Raw genomic sequence first — 20,826 nt, forward strand, 5'->3', positions numbered from 1 at the left:
AGTAACTAATGTTTTTCTTACAACTTTCTGCATGTTGGCCTCACTAAGAGTCGGGTGCGGGATTAGCTGCTAACTGGCTGGATGTGACTTTGCGATGACCGCTGTGATTAAAGAAGAGGAGCACATATTCTAAGGGTGCGAAGCCGCCACCTGATCTGCTCTCGCTGCACCATTTGACACACGCCGAGGGTCTCGTTCACACAGATGGAAGGCTGCAGCCAAAGGCACACATGTTAATGCTTGACTCTGGAGCTAAATGAAGCCTGGGCACACACTGTTCGTGGCCGCGTCCTTCGGCCATCGCAGTTAAACACCACGTTGACCACCGCTGGTCAGGACCCCGACCACTGTGGCCACTGAAAATTCTCAGCGGTCAAAGTTTTCCTTTTTTTCCCATTGCGCTATGCAGCAAACATATCTTACTGTTTAGAAAAGACGATGATGAGAATAACAAATGGCTCCGGTGAAAGGATCACAGCATAAATTGCAAGGAGTGAAACGATCTCGAGCTTGCTGTTAAAGATTTGTCATGAATAGTGCAAGTTTAAAAGGAGCCATCTCTACCAAGTTTAGTCCTCATTCCTCATAAACCTCCCTTCTTTGGCAGAAGGCTATCAGCCATGTGCATCACACGTCTCAGCAGAACAAGGCAGGGTGGTAACACTGCGTTGATGTGATTTGGGCCCCCACCAGCGTTGATGATATCATTATCTAGTAACCACGATCAGCTCCATGTGTTTGTGGGGAGGCTGCAAGAACCAAAACAGAGCGGCCCCACTGCCTTCATGGATAAAATGCAAACCTAAGCAAACTTTAGATTACCAGTTTAACTCAAATGAAAACTAAAGGTCAGCGTCGCTTAAACTGTCAACACTAAAACACAGAGTCTCTCCAACGTAATTTGAAATTATTTCAAGCGACCTTCTTGCTGTGAGGCACGCGCACTACCTGCTGCGCCACCGTGCTGCCTTCCAGCATGAATCAGTCTACTAAAAAAAAATATTTTGCTTAATTTTGTGTAATTTATGGCTGACTCAACAGATTTCCCATCACTTTTCATCACCGTTGTTTGTTTGCGTTGTGCCGGTTCGATTTGAGACACTCGTAATAAAAAGCTATTTAAAAATGCATTACGTTACATTAGCGCTGCGCTCACTGCTCCTCTGTATATTCTCAACTATAAGGTGTTTGTCAGCGGAAGTAATTAGCTGTGATTGAGGTAGCTGCGGTGTGTTTGTGTGCTTTCGAGTCTACAGTGGGGTTATGTTAAAATGGGACTGACTGAGTGAATGTACCAATCTGAGATGACTCTTGAAATCTTCTAGGTAATTGTGCCACGTACACATGCTGCTCTGTGTTGATTAGTGTATTGTTTCCCAACCAGCATGCCGTGAGTCAGTTATGAAAGGGCTGTGTTAAGCCGTAACGACGAAAGTGCTACGGATGTGATTTACAATGCTTCATAACCGTAATTAATACAGGCCTTAATGATGTTAAGTGTAGCAAAGCTTCTAACACCCTTTGTATAATTCATGACCCCTGTGTCGTCATTCTTCTTCTTCTTTTCCAGTCGACGTTCCCTCCTGTGATCATGTTTCCTGTGCTGGGAAAGTCGCCGTTGCCACAGAGATGGAGCAGAAAAACATTTTTCTTTGCAAGCAGCCAAGAAACAGATGAATGTTAAGGACTATCCGCCCGACCCGGGCGACTTCATCTTCCTGTTTTTCCGCGCGTTTCTCATCCTCCATTTTTTATTCAAAATGAAAATTGCAGCAGCGGAGCGATAATAGACGCCACGTTCTTAGAATTCGGCGTGTTTTCCACTTTGTCTTCGAGGTACAAGCAGCAACATGTGCTTGAGGGCGTAAATACCCAAACAGATGTTGAATTAGTAAAGATTTTGAGCAAATGGCCTGCTAATTCACAAGCTTAGAAAACGGCAGCAATAATCATGAACCAGTTTGTTCATCCCCAAAGCCTACAGCGAACGCTAATCTGGGCCTGAACTCAAAGAAACATTAAAAAAAGTGATCTCATCGTGCCAATGATGGCTGTAATATTTTTCTAAAAGTCCCCTCGAGTTCTGCCAGCGGTGGTGCCTGTGCTCTAAAAATGTCAGTCACACTGAAGAGGTTAACCCCAGCCCTATAAGAGAGCTGATGGAATATTACACAAATAGACGGACTGTATCTGATCCCAGCTCAGCATGTTGTAAGACCATCCCATTCCAATCTTGCCTCTCTCTGTCACCTCATTAAAAATACAAAGAGGGTAAAGAAGGGCCAGTCCTGAGCAATCTCCGTTAAAGCTGCCAGTGAATGCAGCAGCGTTAATGTCATTTAATGCTGTTTCATCTGAAAAGCCACATTAGAGTCAGATTTAGTAATCTGGGTTTGCCCATGCTCGTCTGTATGATGTCATTATGCTAAACTGACCTTTACTGCCAGATTAGGAGGGGTGGAGGGAATAGAAGGAGGCTTTGGAAAGGGAATTAACAAGAAATGAAAAATGGTGTATTTGGCACGTGGGTGATGAAGTATTCAGCAGCATTTTTGACCTAAGCGCCATCGACCACAAATCAGAACGAGAGTGACAGAATGCCTCTTTGTGGTTTGATCAGCTCGTAGCCATGTCTTTAAATGAATGTTTAGCTCTTTCAGGAATTCCTGGTGTCAAAGCTTGGTCTTTTTTTACACCTTAATACGCCTCAGCACAAAGAAAATCTGATATATACAGTATAAAACCGCTGGGTTGCTCTAAATCCACTGCGCTTTTTAAGTTCATTTGTTCCACTAAAAGGTTTTCTGATTCTTCTCAGTCTCCTCGAACTCCCTGCAGAACGATTCCTGCTCTCTTTACATTTGGACAACATCTATCAATATGAGCTGGCTGAGCTGCACATACTGTACTGAAAAAGGGGGGTGGGGGGGGGGTGTGCAGCACACTCAGCAGTCCCTCACTTCCAAACTTGTGGCACAATAAGCACTTGAATACAGCTCTTTTTACCTTTTGCACCAAATCCAAACAGACAGACACAAATGCGGTGAGAGTGAGAAAAGGTTTCTGCGAGAGGATTAATAAACCCAGGCTTGATCTGAAACTTGTACTCATATTGATCATCTCCGCTATCTTCAATATTCAGGGCAGTTAGAGGTCTCTGCTTGAGAAGATGGATAGCGCTATCGACTGCAATCACAGCTTTGCCCCTCCATCCATCACTACCAATTCCAAACTGGACCGTACATATCCAGGCCATTTACGCTGGTTTAGCCTCACATAGGGGAGCGAAAGGAGGGATTTGCACACACAATAAACACATAGAGAGGGAGAGGGTGGAAATGTTTCACTGTGACACTGTTCAGCTTTGGTGGGGTTGAATTACTGGGTGGTGAACTTACCGCCTGCCCGGCCCGCCGGGGGATTTTCCCTCCGCCTCCCTCCTCCTGGTGCTTTAAGATGGGAGGCCTCACACTGATGGAGGTGTCTGTTGGGCAAAAGGGGAAGAAATATTGTATTCTAGCTGAGCTTTGACACATCAACACCAGCATCAGTCAAACAGCCCTGAGGTATTGGAGCTGAGGTAAAACGAAGCGAGGTGTTGGATATAGGCTACCTGCACTGTATGAACATTCACCTACAGATCAAACTGTGGGAGTAAACTCTGCTTAGAAAACAAATGTGACTGCACTGAAAGTGACGCCTTGCATTAAGCTATTTATTACAGTCACCTGATCAGATGTTTAAGAACGTCAACTGTACAAGATTCACGAATGTGATACTTTCATAACCAACGCGGATACCTGACACATACTCGAGCACTCCTTCACCAACAGGCACTAAATACATCTCTTGTCAAGTCTGGTTCCTCCTCTGCTGACATGATAAGCGCTTACCGCACAGGGGGCAGATTCATCTTACACTTCCTTATCATGTCATTATCACAATGTCATGTCATTATCATAATTATTATCATGTTATGTTCTTCCAGGGAGAAAGTAATTGATGGGTCAGCTAAACTCATCTCTAAGGAGAAGGCATCCCCTCGTTAGTGATCCCAGAGAAATCGCCCACTGAGCATGTTTGCGGCGTGCGTGTGACTGAGGTGTGACTGTCAACGCTGAGCTGTGACCACCAGATGGTGGTGGTGGTGGTGGTGGTGGTGGTGGTGGTGGGGGGCAACTTTAGAGTAAAACTGCAAAACACACTCGGTGCCTCAGATAAGACTTCAACGTGACAACAGAAGTGAAAACGGTGAAGACATGAGACCAAAGCAAGTTTGTCTCCTTTTCCTTCTCCCTGAAACGAGCACACGGCCCTTCAGCGCTGGCAAATGGAGCGCCTCCATCCTCCAGCAGAGCCACGGTGCTCCTCCATAACAGCCAATCTCCTCCTCCATTGGGCCTGTCTGGCCTGAAGCTGAACCACGATCCATACACAGTTTGTTTGAGATAGTTTGCGTTTACCGGTGTGTCTGACAGATCGGCACATTTCTGTGTTAATGTATGTGAAAGATGGGTGTAGAGAGCAGATGTATTAAACTGTGCAGACAGGCAGTAAAAGATGCATCAGATTCTTTAGCTTTGTTACCGCACACCCTGATCCTGTTTGAGTCAGACTTGATTTTGTCATGCTAAGCCTGGATGTTTTCTGTCATTCTGTCTGCTGTGTCTAAACAAACAGTAAAGAAAAAAAGCCTATTGCTCCTTTGTACCCATTTGTCTCTCACCTCTTGCCAGAGACTCGAGCTCTGAGGCCAACAGTAGTGTCTCGGCAAAGATCAGGGTGACAGAGACAATGACAGCAGAGGGAGTGACAGTTATGGGCCCAGGAACACTCCCATGCTCAGTGCTCATGCACTATTCCATCATTAGCCAATGAAGCCCTCATAAAAGTGAGTTATGTGCCACGAGAGGGGAGGTTCCATATGGCACAAGTGATCCAGAAAAGCAACGTGTCGCAAAAGACCCCTAGAGCCCAACAAGTCAGCTTTTACAGGGGCCTCCCTCCCCGTCATTAATTGATTTTAATAACAGGCTGCGAGGGGCAGAATGCTCTCATTCATTGGGCTGATGGGGCTTTTCCCAGGTCCCTCAGCGAACACTGCAGCACTTAGAGCTGTTTGTTTGGATTGCTTCTAGTGTGTGTGGCTCTCAGACCAGCTCGGTTACTCAGTCAGACACATACTCAATGTCCCAGCCATTCACTCACTCGCTCACTCAAACATTTGTTCATTTACCAGCTCAATAATTTCTCCGCTCAATCACTGGCCTAGTCATTTATACACTCATTTATTCATTCCTCCTTGTGCGCTGACCGGGGGCTATCATGCTTTAAAGCAAGGTTCATGGGAACATGATCAGTGTCTTTTAACAGGTCGAGTCAGACACCTACTCCACCAGTGTGTGCTGTGGTATTTCTCTGAGAAATAAAGAAAAAAAATGCACGAACAATGCGCATACTTTCTTCTCAAGCTCTCCTCGTCGTCTTTGACTGTCTCTTTCTGGGGAGGTGGGTTGAAAAATCCCTCATTTTGCATATTTTTACTCTGATTTTTCAGCAGTTTGACTGAAGCTGGGGGGTGAGGCTGTATGCCGGATGATGGGGAGGGGATAGGGAGGGAGCTGGGCCTGTCATAACGGCATAATACACCCATTACTCCTGTGCAGCAGAATTACCACTGATGGAAATGGGATTTTGGAAGATATATGGAATGTAATTATTATATACATATATGCATAGCCTTTTTTTACTCTGAAAAGGAGCTTTGGAGTGATATTTTCAGGTGCGAGTGGCTCGTGTGTGTAACCGGATACGTGCAGCTGTCTCAACGTGTTTATTTCTGTGTGTGCATTGAATGACACACAGGACTTTAACATGTTTTGTGTGCTGGTTTTTGTATTTAAAGGGTGGCCAAGTGTTTCCTTGCCCTGGCGCTCCTGTAACCACTCGGTGCAGCCTCTCGCCTTTGCACCTCTGCAGCATCCCTCCTCTGGGGTTGACCCTGTGCTGAACATCTTTCTGAAGGCGAAGGTTTGACACTCCTAAACAGGCAAAGGGGGTCATGCTGACTCATTCCAGCAGTGAAGCTGTCTGAAGAGTTATCAGCCTCTAGAATACCAATTTTTTCAAGCTCCCTCAACCAAATAACACACACAGAGAAACTAAATTTCCCTGCAGTGAGTAATGCCGAGATAAGAAATAGAGAATATTTGCTATCATGCACTCACTATCCATGTGAGCAGAGGAAAATATTACTTTTAAGCATGTCCCATACTGACTTTCTGTATTATTATAATACGTGTGCAGCTGAAGCATGCAACACGACAGGAGGAATGAGGCAGTATGTATGGTTTTCAGTGTGGTGTACCTTAGGCGAGGGGCCTCTGCAGGAGGTTTTCTTTGGAAAGCACCTGGGTGTGAAAATAGGGCCTCCCAGTCTGGCCTGAGAGGCTGTGTAAACAGAGGTTCCAGTCGGGCCAGCCTGCACTGGACTGGACCTCTCCAAACAGAAACCATGAGTCAGCCTCAGGAACCCATCCACGTTCCTCCTTCAGGGATAATCAGCCAAACGCAGCCTGGAAAATGTCCACACTATAGGGGCGATGGAGGTACTCGGCTATATAGAAACATGCAGTTTTTTGTGGAAGACTGAAGAAATTTAGGGTAATAATGTGCTGATTTTAGAAACGATTTCATCACAGAAAACATTACCCTCTCTCATCTTATTTTCCTTTACAATAAAACAATCCTCGAAACCGCCAGTCTCAAAACGTACCATATGTGACTTCATGCATGATAACCTTCACGCAGAGTCAAAAAGATTGAACTTTCTGAATAAAAGGGAAAAGCCTTTATGAAGTGTTGGAGTCTTTGCAGCCATCTTCATGTCAGTGTCTGGTTGAGAGGAAGACTTTATTAAGGCGTTTGGGCGTCTGAGCTCTGCAGAGAGGGAGACTTTCCCCTCATCTCCGGTCTGCGTGAGTGGAGAGGCAGGGGCCTCACACTCCACTAAGGAATATTTATCTTTCCAGCTGGTTAGATGGATTAAATGACCATCCCGCAGAGAAGGGAGAGGGAAAGAAGGAGAAGGAGAGTTTGAGAGAGAGAGAGAGAGAGAGAGAGAGAGAGAGAGAGAGAGAGGTGAGGGGATGGAGAAAGTTTTTGTGGAGGAAATGTGCCGCAGAGACAGAGAGCAGAGAGAGGGCGAGGCGTGGAAAGACACTCACCACCTTAGACTACAAAACAAAACAATAAGAATGACTTTGCATGTCACATTTACCCCCAGCTGAGACAAATATGATTGTGACTTTGTCTTCTCTCACTGGTGGGGGTGCGAGACGAGCAAAAACACACTCAGGGACGCACACGTGCAATTACAAACGCGCATGCACACACAATGACATGCGAACACACAGAGCTAATTAACTTCCTGACACATTCACAGAAATTCATTTCAAAGACAGAACGCATATGTTCATGCAAATGTGATGAGAAACCGTTAAATGCTCAAATATCTGAGGCAAATGGAAATTTTTTCTCAATTACACACCCCCTTTGTCAATTTCATATGACTTTAAATTTTTCTATGTTTCACACTATCAAAGCACCTACTGCCCCCAAGCGTGCTCCCTGATAGGTCAACACAAAGTCATACTTATTAATATTAATTGATCATATACGGGATTTGCTGTATCTGAATTTGTGTGTGTGTGTGTGTGTGTGTGTTTGTGTGTGTGTGTGTGTGTACACTAATGTTTCTGGAAGCAAACAAATGCACATAGCAACAAAAAATCACAATTGCCCCTCCACTAATTTGACACATGCATAGTTTTATATTTAAAAAAAAGGGACAAAAGTCTCATTACCAGGAGTTTTCATTTTTCCTTTCATTCAGTCACTACTCCATTTAGTGCACTGGGCATTACACATAATCAGCCCACTGGTGTAAGCACATAAACCGCAAATAAAGGAGTGTAATAACATCAAAGAGCTGCCCTGTGAAATGTGATGCTGGGGTATTCAGACAGGAATGTTGAATGGGTGGCAGCTATGTGTGTGTGATTGTGGTTATGCAAAGTGCAATCTAAGTGGGGAGCTGAAGTCATGGAAATTTCCCTCTATAAAAGTGAAGCATGACAATGGATTTGGAGCATCAAGGCCTGTGGGATTATGGGGATCACATAAATCCCCCCGCACCATAATTTTAGCAAACCACATCAAGCTCCATGTTAAGGGTTAATAATCCAGTTCCCCACCTCTTCCTGCTCCCCTTGCACCCAACCTCAAATCCCCAACATTAACATGTGTATCCAGATGTACTGTACAGAACATAAAGACATGGGAACACACACGTACCGAACACATAAACAGACGTGAGCCGGTATTCCTGCGCACGCACAGGCCGCAAACGTGGCGCACACACCTACACAAACATACGATCACACAGTCTGACTGTGTTCTCAGGTCTGTCATGTCCCTGTGCGTCTGACATCATGGTGGTGTTATAACTGCTGGCAGGGTGTCATGAAGCATGCAGCCGAGGGGACTGCCCCCCTTCAACCCCCAGCCACCTTAAACTCCCCCCCGCCACACAGCCCCACCCTGCTCCAGCTCCCAGCACTGCATCATCTGGAGCTCTGAGGTGTAATAGCAGAGGATCTTGTCGGAGGAGCCTGAAATCGATCGATGCGCTACAACAAGCTCAACCCCCCCTCTTACCGCCCCTCACACACACACTCACACACACCCCAACACTTCAGTTAAACCATGTATGTGTGTGCGTGCATGTGTGTGTTTGACTCTCTCTCTCTCTGTCTCTCAGTCTGTGTCCACTTTAACATCTGTACTAGCAGTAATCAACAGTTCACACAAACGCACACACACACAGCGCTCTCTTCTCGATGTTTGGAGAGGAGCACGCCACGAGGAGACTCCGGCTCCTTTCCTCTATTAGCCTGCTGTCGGAGGGAAGGCAGGGATAATATATAAGCCAACAGGATTAGGAGGCAACAAAGCATCAGGCTGAAGAAATCCCCTCCCAGCCTCAGGGTCCAACCGAGGCCTTCGCTGCTCTTCGGCTGTGCAGAGGCTAACTGAGCCTATCCAATCAGCGCCCCATTCATGCTACGTGTCTGAATCCAGCTGTCATCCAGTCCAGCATTCCTGTAGACCACCACCACCACTCATATTTACCAATCCTGCTCCAACAATGAGCTCTGAATACCGTACATCCTGCAAATAAGAGGTCAGATTCAGTATCCAGGCAGCCTTACGTTCTGTTTGACAGTCATGATTATAGCGTTGGGTTCTCTACCTGTGGGAATCACCTCCATCTGACAGTCAAACCTGCTTTAACCACGTACAGCGTATCTTGTCCAACATTTGCATTTCAAAGAAGGCGTAAGCACCTACATCATGAGCTTGATGGCTGCCTAACAGCAGCACGGCTCCCTATATAAGGTGTTGAGCTGGAAGTAAATCCATGTGATTAATCAGGTCTGAAGCTAAAACATAATAATAACCCCCTTTATATTAATGCGCAGCTCATGGCTTGAACAGCTCCGTGGAAAGGCCATTAGTCACCAGCTCCCTGCAAAGCCACAATTAAGCAGTCGCATATTACTCTCTCTCTCCCTCTCCCTCTCCCTCTGTTTCCAACTTTAATCACAGCGCTGTCTCCTTTGTTATGCATTCTGTTCCTGGGTGATCGTGTCTTTAGGCGCCGACTTGGACAAGGAAATCATTTTATTTTCCTATTTGTTAAGCTGTGCATTAACAGAGACAACATTATTCCTGAGCTAAGGTAGAGAGAGGGTGGCTTGAAACGGAATATTAGCCTTCTAAAAAGTGAGCCGACGCGCCGCTTCCCAGTTCAATACCGACGGCAACAAAATGGTGAGGCTTTTTTGGAATAGCTTGAAAACACATCATTTCAGATATAGACATTATTTTAGAACATTTCAGAAGTATATTTGCACCTCATCACCCGCTGTTCTTTCAACTGAGGAAGTGGGTGTATGAAAAGGGGGAACTGACAGATTTTATAATTGTTATAGAAATCTTATTTGAATTCAGGAGCTTACTGATTTTTTTTCTTGTGAGGGACACTTTAAAAAGCTGTCATGCACACCAACCACAGGCATTTCCCTCCTCCCTCCTCCCTCCTCCCCTCCCCTCTCTCCCCTCTCTTCCCAGTTCTCCTTTTTTGTGATATCCTCTAATTTTGCCCATGCCTAGGCAAATTTGTCGCGGCGCGTGGGCCCGTTTGATTTCATTAAACAGAATATTTAAGCATAAAAATTGTTTAATCGTCTCATGTCATTAGGAGATGGATTTCATTTTGCATACATTTGCATACTTCCCCCTCAAATTAAACCAGGCAAATATGCAAATGCAGAGGCCCAGGTTATGGCGGAGGTGTTTATTGTCATCACTTCAGGCAGTTCCACACTGCAGCGCCTCCGCAGAACAGGGGTGACAGCAACATCTGGACGCCTGGGGGCTGGGAGGGAGGAAGGGGTGGAGGCAGAAGGTGTAGGTGTGGGGATGAAGGTGTGTAATAGGCTGCTCATTTTTGCCAGTTTTAACACCAGAGCGCACGGATCCACCGCTGCAACTACTGCAGCTTCTAGTAGGCAAAAAAATCTGAATATCCGTCATCCCACCATACTGGCTGCTTTAATTACCAGCCCCATCCCCAGTGCTTTGGACGTCGCCACGCTGAAATGTATAGTGAGCCAATGAAGACATAAAACACAGCACTGTTCTTTCAACTGTAGCCTCTGCATGTGTTTTTATCAGCTGTTCTGCTGCTATTGTCCACATGGCTAAACACTGCTGCTAATGAGGCAGTAATTAGCAACAGCGTAACGCTTCTTCACCCGTGCTTAAGTCCTCGCTCATTTTTTCCCCCCTGCACTGTAATTTTCTCATGCTGCAATTTCAGGCATCACAGCAGAATTTGTTCCAGCGCAATGAAAGGTTGAACGTGAGGAGATGAACGGGGCAGCGCCTTAGCACGAGTGATTGCAACTTTTGCAAAATGGAAAATGTAGGTCTGGATCTAACCTCATTTCATTTCCAGTCAGAAGAATGTACAATCCAGATGCGGTTCCACTGTCAGGTTCATAATTAGGTAAACACTTCCTCCATCTATCACATTATAATCTATTCTCACTCCAGATCACCTCAGTGTTGTTGCTTATTAACAGCTGAAACTGTACGTAATGTATGTATGTACAGTCCAGTCAATGACTCTCATGCTAAAGGTTGTTTATCACAAAAATAAACTGATAAACATGTATGACAATGTAGAAGCAGGCACAATCAGTGTGTTTATATAAGTGGTGATTACCCATGATGACGTACAGCCAGCAAAATTAATGGACAACAGGATCGCAACCTGTTTGCGAGACCCACCAGAGGAAAGAGTGACAGAGGAAAGAGGAGAGGAGTGTGGGGGGGGGGGGGGGGGGGGGCGCTTCGACAGGACCTGCCTCTTTATGTTCCCCAGCAGTCTATAAACAAGCTGTAGAGACAGACTGAGAGCTGTGTGTGAGACAGCGAGGCCTGCCAGCATGTTACTGTACGAGTCTGTTACAATCAAAGAAAAGTGACAGTGAAGGATCCTGACAAACCATTACCTTCATATGCTGCTATCTGACCAGCGTTACCTCGCTGTGGCCGGATGCAGACAGCAGGAGCCCAACAAGAGGTCTGGGTGAGAAACCGGGGCCTTGTAGTGACTTTGCAGAGTGACAGAGGCCTGATGACACTCAGCCCCAGTGGCAGGGACTGGGGTAATAAATCATGGGCAGTGGCAGTCAGATAAACGGTGCTCTGAAGCTGATTGGGAGGAGAAACTATTGTGACGAGTGTGTGATGGTGAGGAGGCACTGACGACCTGTGTGAATAAGGGTCACCACTCCGCTGAGGCAGACCCAAACAGCACTGCGCGTCTTAATTTACCCTGAAAAGCCATTACAGCCACTCAGCTTGCCTCTTCCTGACCCTCCCCTCCTCTCTGCTTCTCCTCTCGCTCGGAGGGGAACAGTCATTCTCCAGGACCTCGATGGCCCTCAAGCACAAACTCTGAAATGAGCTCTCCTATCTGGAGGCAGACGTTGCTGCAGACTGAGGAGTTGGTGTCTCACAGAGTGGTGGCCCCTCTGCTGGTCATTCAGGTACTTCTAGTCTGACTCAAGCTCTTCACAGATACTATTCTTATTGGTTTCAATGGCTGTTTGCACCGGCCAGAAAATTCAAATGCCAAAGTTTCTCATAAATATGTAATGTTGTCATAAATGTAGAAGAGAAATATTCTTCTATTCTTGTATGTTTGCATGTTAATTGCAGTGGTGGAATGTACTCAAGTACATTAAAGTACTTGAGTATTTCCATTTCATATTTCATAAAAACTGCACTTTGCACTTAAAAATTAAGATTTTACGCATAAAATATTAAATAAATATGATAATGATTCATTGTTATATATTAAATTACTTACAGTATATAAGAAGTATATCAAAATGGTAATTCCAAATGAATGTATCATTAACAATAATCCATTATTAAAACATATCAGAGCAAGACACTAACAGGGGCCATTTCTCTGCATTGTGAGTACTTTTACATCAGATATTTTACTTAGATATTTAAGTGACATTTTCTATGCAGGACTTTGGCTTTGACTTTTTGCTTTGTGCTTTTTTTTTTTTAACCAATATAAAGAATCTAATAACTTCCTTCATGACTGATCACAATAAACAGTATTTTTCCAACTTGCATATTTCTGTATTTTGTATTTTTGTAACTATTGTAAACAATGTAACCATCTGCAGACTTAATATGTTAATGAAGCACATAGAAAACTTTAAGGTTACTTTCACCAGATACATCTGCCTTGGTTGTATCTAAACAGTACAACAAACAACTATTTACTTTAAATGCAATAATTACAAGCCATGCATTAAGCCTTTCATTTGTGATGAATGCTTTAAATACGTGGGCCTATCATCAGGCTGCACGGTTTAAGATTTAAAGACAACACAGCAGCGCTACTCTCCAAATTCCTCGGTCATTTGTAAGGGAGATTTAAGCATTTAACTTTTTTAGCCCTCGGATGGTTGTTTCCATAATGTGAAAATGATGTACTTGTTTATTTTGGTTGAGATGACTGTCGTAGTCAGTGATACTGAATTCCTTGTGGATTTTCACAGCTCCACTTCCCAGACTAAGTTTGTTCACTGGTTTGTTGGAGAGAAATTAGATTTTTAGTTAATTTTAGTTAAAGTTAATTTCATTAGTTCTTGATTGCTTGTTTATGAAAAGACAATTCAGGAAAAAGAAAATGTAATCTTTGTTGTTTTTGAGGACAGTACTTATTGCTTTTTGCAATTTGGAACAGACTTGTTGTTAAATAATTGGTTTGACTGCAACTAAAACAGGTTAAAGTAAGTCTCTGCTGGCAGCGTAGGAATTATAAGGCAACCTTTATGAGTCACAGCATTCATTGGAGCCAGCACAAACACTGGTGTTGGACTAAGTGTGCTGTTGTGCTACTTGGCAGAGTTAATAACTGCTCTTTGAAAGAGGAAAAACAGTCATCCCTCTCGATCACTAAAAAAGCTATTCAAAACTACTAAATCGCTCCGAAACTTCATTTCACCAGTAAATCAGTACTGCCACTCATTTTCATTAAAAAAGAACGCATTTTCCACTACAAGAATCTCGATTAGCCTCAAGTTTCAAGCACCTGATGTAAAGTGTGAGAGGTGCTGAGACGGTATCGCAAGATTTGTGTAAAACGCTGTTTTCTTTAAAAGCCTTTTGTGTTCCTATATGATAATCCATACAGTCATGGTGCTGTATAATCCGCTCAGTGCTGACAAAGACGGGAGAAAACTGCTGCTTTCAGAGCAAAATGGTGAAACAGGTCACAAACGTAATCAATGCAATCATCACACAGTGTTTGGTCCTCATGCAAACGTTACAGCCCCCCGTATCTTCACTGTACATTTCTCTTCTTTATTCAGTTTTTCACCTGTCTGTCGAATGACATGATTAAAGCTAAATAAAGGGATATAGTGTTTTCCTGGATGCGTGGATCACAGTCTTCTCTGTGGGAGGCATCAGAAGTCCAGTCCGGCTTACAGACACAGAAATTCAGCCCATCGGTGCCTCATAACAATATGGTGACTAAAGCTTGTGTACAGAAGCACTGTGCAGAGGAGGAGCTGCATTGTTTGCAGTGGCTCATCTAACCAGCACCCTGGCGACTCTCTCCCCTGAGTGACGCCTGTCAGTGACACTCTATCAGCTGCCTACATGCCACCAACACCCCCTCTGCTTCACCCCTCTTTGTGTGCTTTCTCTCTGTTCCCACTATGTACTATCTTGCCTCCTCTTCTCTCTCAGGATTGTTTCTCTCCTTTTCTGCTTTCCTCGCTGACTCTCCTGCCCTCGCTCTCTTTTTCTTTCCGTGTCTGCGCTCCCTCTCCCTCCTCATGTCTTTCTATTCCAACTGGCTCTCTTTAAAACTCTCCTCCTCCCATATCCTCCTCTCTCCACCTTACTCCTTATCCTAGCTTTTCCTTCCTATTCCCCGTCGCATGATTAGATAGCATTGGTGTTTGTGCGCTGGCTCCCAGTGGACAATCGCGCTGCGAGGGTGGACGAGGGAGGGGGTGTGCAAGGGTTCCATTTTCTATTAGAACAAAACATGCCTGTGGGGCCCACAGGCGTCAACTGGAAATGCAATCTGCGCCTTTGAGCTGACACCCAGGGTGAGGTAGAGGTGTGGCGCTAGGAACAGGGGCCGCTGTTGTGTGGTGGGACTCGAGAGTGAATGTTATCGTTCTCGGGAGATCCCGGGCCGCTTCCCCGGGCCCTCGCCCTCCTTCAAACTTGGACACCTTGGGGAAAACCGGCCCCAGTTGCCTGCAATGACAAGGGCTAATTCTGAACACGACGCCTCTCCTTTCCCCTTCATCATGGACACACGCAATGTTGAAAGCTTTTATTGGTCGAGGACCGCTATTCCTTTAAAAAGTCTTCATTTCTATGACTATGTTATCAAACAGGAGTGTCATCCTCCACAACACAGAAGATAAGTGTGAGGAAATGTGTAGGAAGAGGAAAGAGAAGGACAGACGAAGGGAACATATAGGTGGTCGGTCTCAGCAGGGCTGGTGTGAATGCAGATTGGGAGTTCCTGGACATGCATAATTCACCACAGGGGAGATAGGAGAGGAGGTGGGTAGGAAGAAAGGGAATAGAAGGGTGGGTGAGCGAGCAAGAGGAGAGAGGGAGGGAGAGAGGGAGGGAAAGGGGGAGGAAGGAGAAAGAGGAAAATGAGGAGTGCGTCTCAGGCAGCGTCAGCGTCTACAGTGAGGAGGTAATTAGGGAGCTGTCACTTGTTCCTGTCAGGCACCACTCCCGCTGAAACATCGAGTGTGTGTGTGTGTGTGTGTGTGTGTGTGTGTGTGTGTGTGTGTGTGTGTGTGTGTGTGTGTGTGTGTGTGTGTGTGTGTGCGTTTGGTTGTTCTTGTGGGGGAGGGCTGAGCTTGTGTACAACTGTGTGTGCGTGCGTGCGTGCGCGCGCGTGTGTGTTTGAGAATGCATGCAGGCTTGCACGTGTATATAAATTGTGTGGAAGAGTGCGGGGAGGGTGCGGTGCGAGTTGAATTCAAATGAGACAGAAACACCAGAAGAAAAACAGAATAAAGTAACAGACTCACGGCGAGAGAATTGTAATAATGGTGGATAAATATGACTCAGAAGTGCACAGCTGAAAGTATTAGAAGAGAGGAGACGGAAAGGAAAAACTATCACTTCAGGTATTTGGACAGGGACAAGGATGGAGGAAGATAACGACAGATTCAATTTGATAAATGATATTTGTGGCAACAAAGAATTCCTGCAACTCACACGCATACATGTGGCAAGTCAGGATAAACCCTGGTGCAGCAGCCAAGTGATTTGTTGTAGTAAACATATTCATATGCATGCATTATTGACACAAGACTCACACACATATGCTCAATAGCCAGTGTGTCTACTGTCACCCCTCTGCAAGATGATTGTAATCTCAAGTCGAAATAACAATACACTAATGTTTAAACAGTCAAGTTGTCATATCAATATAGGCAATGAGAACGTATTTGACAGATCCTTAAGGTGGTAAGGCAGAACATGCAGTAGGTACATAAATACAGACATATGACACACACACACACACACACACACACACACACACACACACACACACACACAGCCAGTCAGCGAATGTGATGCATGGGTATTTAAAGTTGTGAATGCCTTTATAATCTGCAGCCCCTCAGGAGACAGTAGCTCGCCATATGAGTGAATCAGTGTGGGCCTGTCGGTGGAGTTTTCACTGTGACACCGGCACTCATACCACTCACTGGGTGTTCCAATTAAAACCCACCCCTGCCAGGAAAGCAACAGCTCTCCAACAATACTCAGCTCTACCGCTCGTACATGTGCACCATGCATGTGCACACATACGCACGCTGCTGACAGACCACAAACACAGTCAGGCTGACGATGATGGATGGTGTGCATAACCTGGCTGGTGATATAGACTTTGGCTAAACGGCTCAGGCCTTCCCCAGGGGTTTGTCCTCAGGCAGGTGGCGAGCTTCTTCCACACAGGTGGTTTACCGGCGATGTGGAGGATAATTATCTCGCAAGGAAATTTCCTCAATATAAGGAATGTTAAAGACTTGGAATAATGTGTTAACGTAATGTGATAAGGACCATTAAACCGTCAAAGTTTAGCAGAACTGTTCCGTACTGGTCGCTGTTTTCTTTATGCAGATAAATACTGCTGATTATTAGATGAGGTTACTAATTGGCAAGTTGGAAGACACAGAGAAAACAAGCCAATGAGACAAAACAAAAACATGAATACAAGCTCTTTCCATATAGGACACAAGGAGCCGAGCATAATAACCAAGATAACAATTTGTAAGAACTTCTATGCATCGGTTTTCTGACTCGCCAATTGAGTGTAAACAAGACATATTGTGCTGCAATGTCACAGAGTGAGATGAGCCATTTTCCCCGGGCTGGCCCATAAAAGACTCATTAGGGCACTTCAGACGTATTTGCTCTGCAAGGGGCTGCCATTAAACACATCACAAGGCCTAATAAATGCATTATTTAAAAGCTGTGCTCCAATTACTAATTGATTAGAGTCGAGCGCCTCATCAATAACGCAGAAGCAGCCCCTTCAAATCAAAATACACATGATTTATACATGAAAGGCTTTAAAAGGGATAAGTTCTCTGCTAATCAGTCATAAATGTTTTAAACACCCAAATTTTTACCCAGGATTTGAAAAAAAAAGTTGAGGGCCTGTCAGAGTGGTGTGTGCTGTGAGTGTGTGGGGGGTGTGTGTGGGTGGCTTGGGGGAACAGTTTGGAATTTGAAATGTGAACCACAGACAGAGAAACTCACATCTCTCCCACTGGGAATCAGTATCAATGAGGCAGAAACGTAGCATGAAGTAACCGTTCAGTCAAACACGACAAGTTTATTGGAGGCAGATTTTATTCCACAAATGAGTGAAATGACATCAGTTTGGTTTGCAGTACAACAATATAGAAAAACCATTGTCCCTATGGGCAGAGGACTCGTGTCTTTCAATGTGTGACAAGAGGTCCATTAACACACTAATGCAATATTAATTATGCAATTATTTAATTAAAATGTATGTTTAAATGTGTCATGTACAATTGAATTAAATTATTCAATAACAGGCTCAACGACATTTAACGATGAAATATTTCAAGGTGGCAGACCATCGGGGCAGACTAATTATTGCTATAAGTATATTTTTATTTGAGACATTCAGATATTAAATATGCATATATTTGGTGATTTTGTACAGAATCTACAGTATGAGAAAAAGCAGATGATTATGATGATTTTTTTTTTTTTTTTTTTTGTGCTTGGCTTTCCAAAAAGACAGTTCTGTATATTCCTTAAGACATTTGAACCGCTGAGCATATCGCTTGCTCCAAGAGTGATCATAGCGTGATGGCGTACCTGGAGGAAACTAACAGAGTGTGAGGAGTGCTATAATGAAAAACAAAGAAATAATCAAAGGCCCCGGCCCCAGATGAGAGGGGCCCGGAGGAGAGCCCAGAAAACGAGAGGCAAGCCTCACCACAGATATCAAACAGAACAGAATGTAAAGAGAGATTATCATGATTATGTCATCCATGTAATTCCTGTATGCATCCTGCTCCTCTGCCGCTGAACGTTCAGCGCTCACACTGAATCATTTATAGCTGCCATTGATTTCAAATGTTGCGATACCTCATCAGGTTCAATTATGCAGTAAACCAAGTCAGGTTTATTTGTGTGGACCATCATAACACATAATGCGCCAATGGGCTTAAAAGACCCTGCCCAAGCTCTCCGAGGGGCCAAAGCTCACGGAGCAGACCTTAGAGGCTAAGTCCGGTTACAGTCCATAATTTTCTTGCTGTCAAAATAAAAAAAAAAACAGTAAAAGACCAAAAACAACAATGAAGTGGTCCAACAGTACAAACATGCCTATGTAGCCAAAGGCGGATATATCTTATTCCTCTGTGACATAGCCCAGTCCAAAAACTATTAAAAACAACTAAATGGACCACATCACTGCACTGGGCGACACGTTCCTTCACTTTGACTCAACCCCACATACACTGACCATAAACACTCACCAGCGGACCAAATCTGTGCCTGAAAATATCCCCCAACAAACGTAATAATGACTCATGTTTGAGTAACCTTTGCAAAAAAACTACAGTGTGTATCTGTTTTAGGCAATTCTCTTGCCTTTTCTAAAAATGGAAGCGTTTATTCATGACCAGTTTTTAAAGATTAACGCATCTTCATTTGGAAGAAATTGGCTTGGGGCTGAGAGCCACGGGCTAATGCTCTGTTGGTTGTAGTTTTTTTTTTTAATGGGACCTGTTGACAATAACAATAATAATAGTAAAAAAAAGAGTACCCTTAAAGAAGTCTTCTGTTGAGTGAAAGCTACAGGTGAGACTTCATGAACAACTCACTTTGTAAAGTTTGCTTGTGGTCAGTGTAAAAATGAAAAGCTCCCTAACACTACAAAACAAATAGCACACAGGTACAAACATTTATTAAGTCACATGTGACGGGAAAGGAATCTGTGGAGAGTTTGATTTTGCACATTTCCACTCTGTACCTTTCACTCATACCAATGCATGGGTGCTACAGCTGCAGAGTGCAACGCAAGGGCCTCACAGCCACCAGCGCTCTGCTGCTTAACAAAGCATCCCAATGAAATAGGTTATGGCAGGCCATCCTGTTCACTGAGTTGAAAGGCTGGAAGGAGGAAGGGGGGGGGCTGAACCTTTGGGGGCCAGCGACTGTGTGCTTTCGTGGTCAGAGCATTGAGACGTGAATGTCTCTGTATCAGCCAACCTGAATGCATAAGACCAGTCAAATCTATCGCACCCTGTGAACAAGCTTTACATCAAGCTGCACCTGTCAGTCTTCAGTGCATTCAGACCAAGACGAGGAAGACAGCTAAGTTCCTCGGGGTAGGTGTCATCGCTGATCAAATAAACTGCTTATGAGCATGAGCACTGACTTTGCTGAATCATAAGGTAACTATCTACCGTACGGCTGGAGTGCATAAGACGGTTAGCTTTGCTTTTACGCCATTTAGTGAATTGCTATGAGCCAGCTAATGAGGCTGAGCTCCACTTCGAGTGTTTACTGTCAGGCTGATAACTGTATGGTGAGCAGTAGCATCAACAGTGATGATAATGGGTGTGCTGTAATATCTGCACTGAAGTAATCAAGACAGTAATGGAGATATGGCAATTAATAGTCAGGATGTAAGAAGAAGAATGAGGAAAAGAAGAGGATGATTGTGATTATGTTGATGATGTTGATGTTGAGGAAGAAGAGGAGATGAAGGCAGGAGAAAGTATCTGCTCTGGAGATTCAGATGCAGCCGGAGTTGTCTAGCTGAGCGCGTCGTGCCACGGGGGGTTGTCACTTTCCGATGAAGAGACAGGTCCATGCCTACGATGGAATCTCCCAGCAGCCACTGCGGCACCCCATGGAAGCTAATGCTAATCGCCGGCGCTGGTGTTGCCCCCCCCACTGTCAGCTCACTGAGCTGGCTCCACATCACCAGGGAGCTCCACACACACACACACACACACACACTCACTCCGACAGCAAGCACAGCACTGGGACACACACGAGGAAGAGGATGGATGGAGGATGATCCTGTCTAGTTAAGATGCACACGCTCACAAGCGTACACGATCCTCTGTGTGTGTGTGTGGTACGCATGCTTCACTGTATGCAGATGCATGCACACCCACACATGCACACACATTTCATGATGACACTAATGTGTGATAGTACTTTAAATATAGGCATATCGTTTATCTGCTAATGAGTAGAGGGAGATGAGCCTGTTGAATATGGTAATTTGCTGCCGTATTAGCCTTTAGAGGATAGCTTAGAGAGAATGAGCATGTGTGAAACTGTGTGTGTGTGTATGCGTGCTGTAGGTACATGCATAGTTGCAACTCCGATTCCTAAAAAGTTGGGTTGTTGTGTAAAACGTAAATAAACCAGAATGCAATCATTTCAAACAACCTTTCCTGAGTCCATGTAGAAACATCCTTTATCCAATCATGTGTTCACAAAGCGGTGAACCTCGCTCCATCCTCACGACTGAGCCTTTCCAGGATGCTCCTTTCATACCTAATCATGATGCTCTCACCTGTTACCAATGAACCTGTTTACCTGTTG

This window comes from Chaetodon trifascialis, chromosome 6, assembly GCF_039877785.1.
Source record: "Chaetodon trifascialis isolate fChaTrf1 chromosome 6, fChaTrf1.hap1, whole genome shotgun sequence".
Lineage (NCBI taxonomy): Eukaryota > Metazoa > Chordata > Actinopteri > Chaetodontiformes > Chaetodontidae > Chaetodon > Chaetodon trifascialis.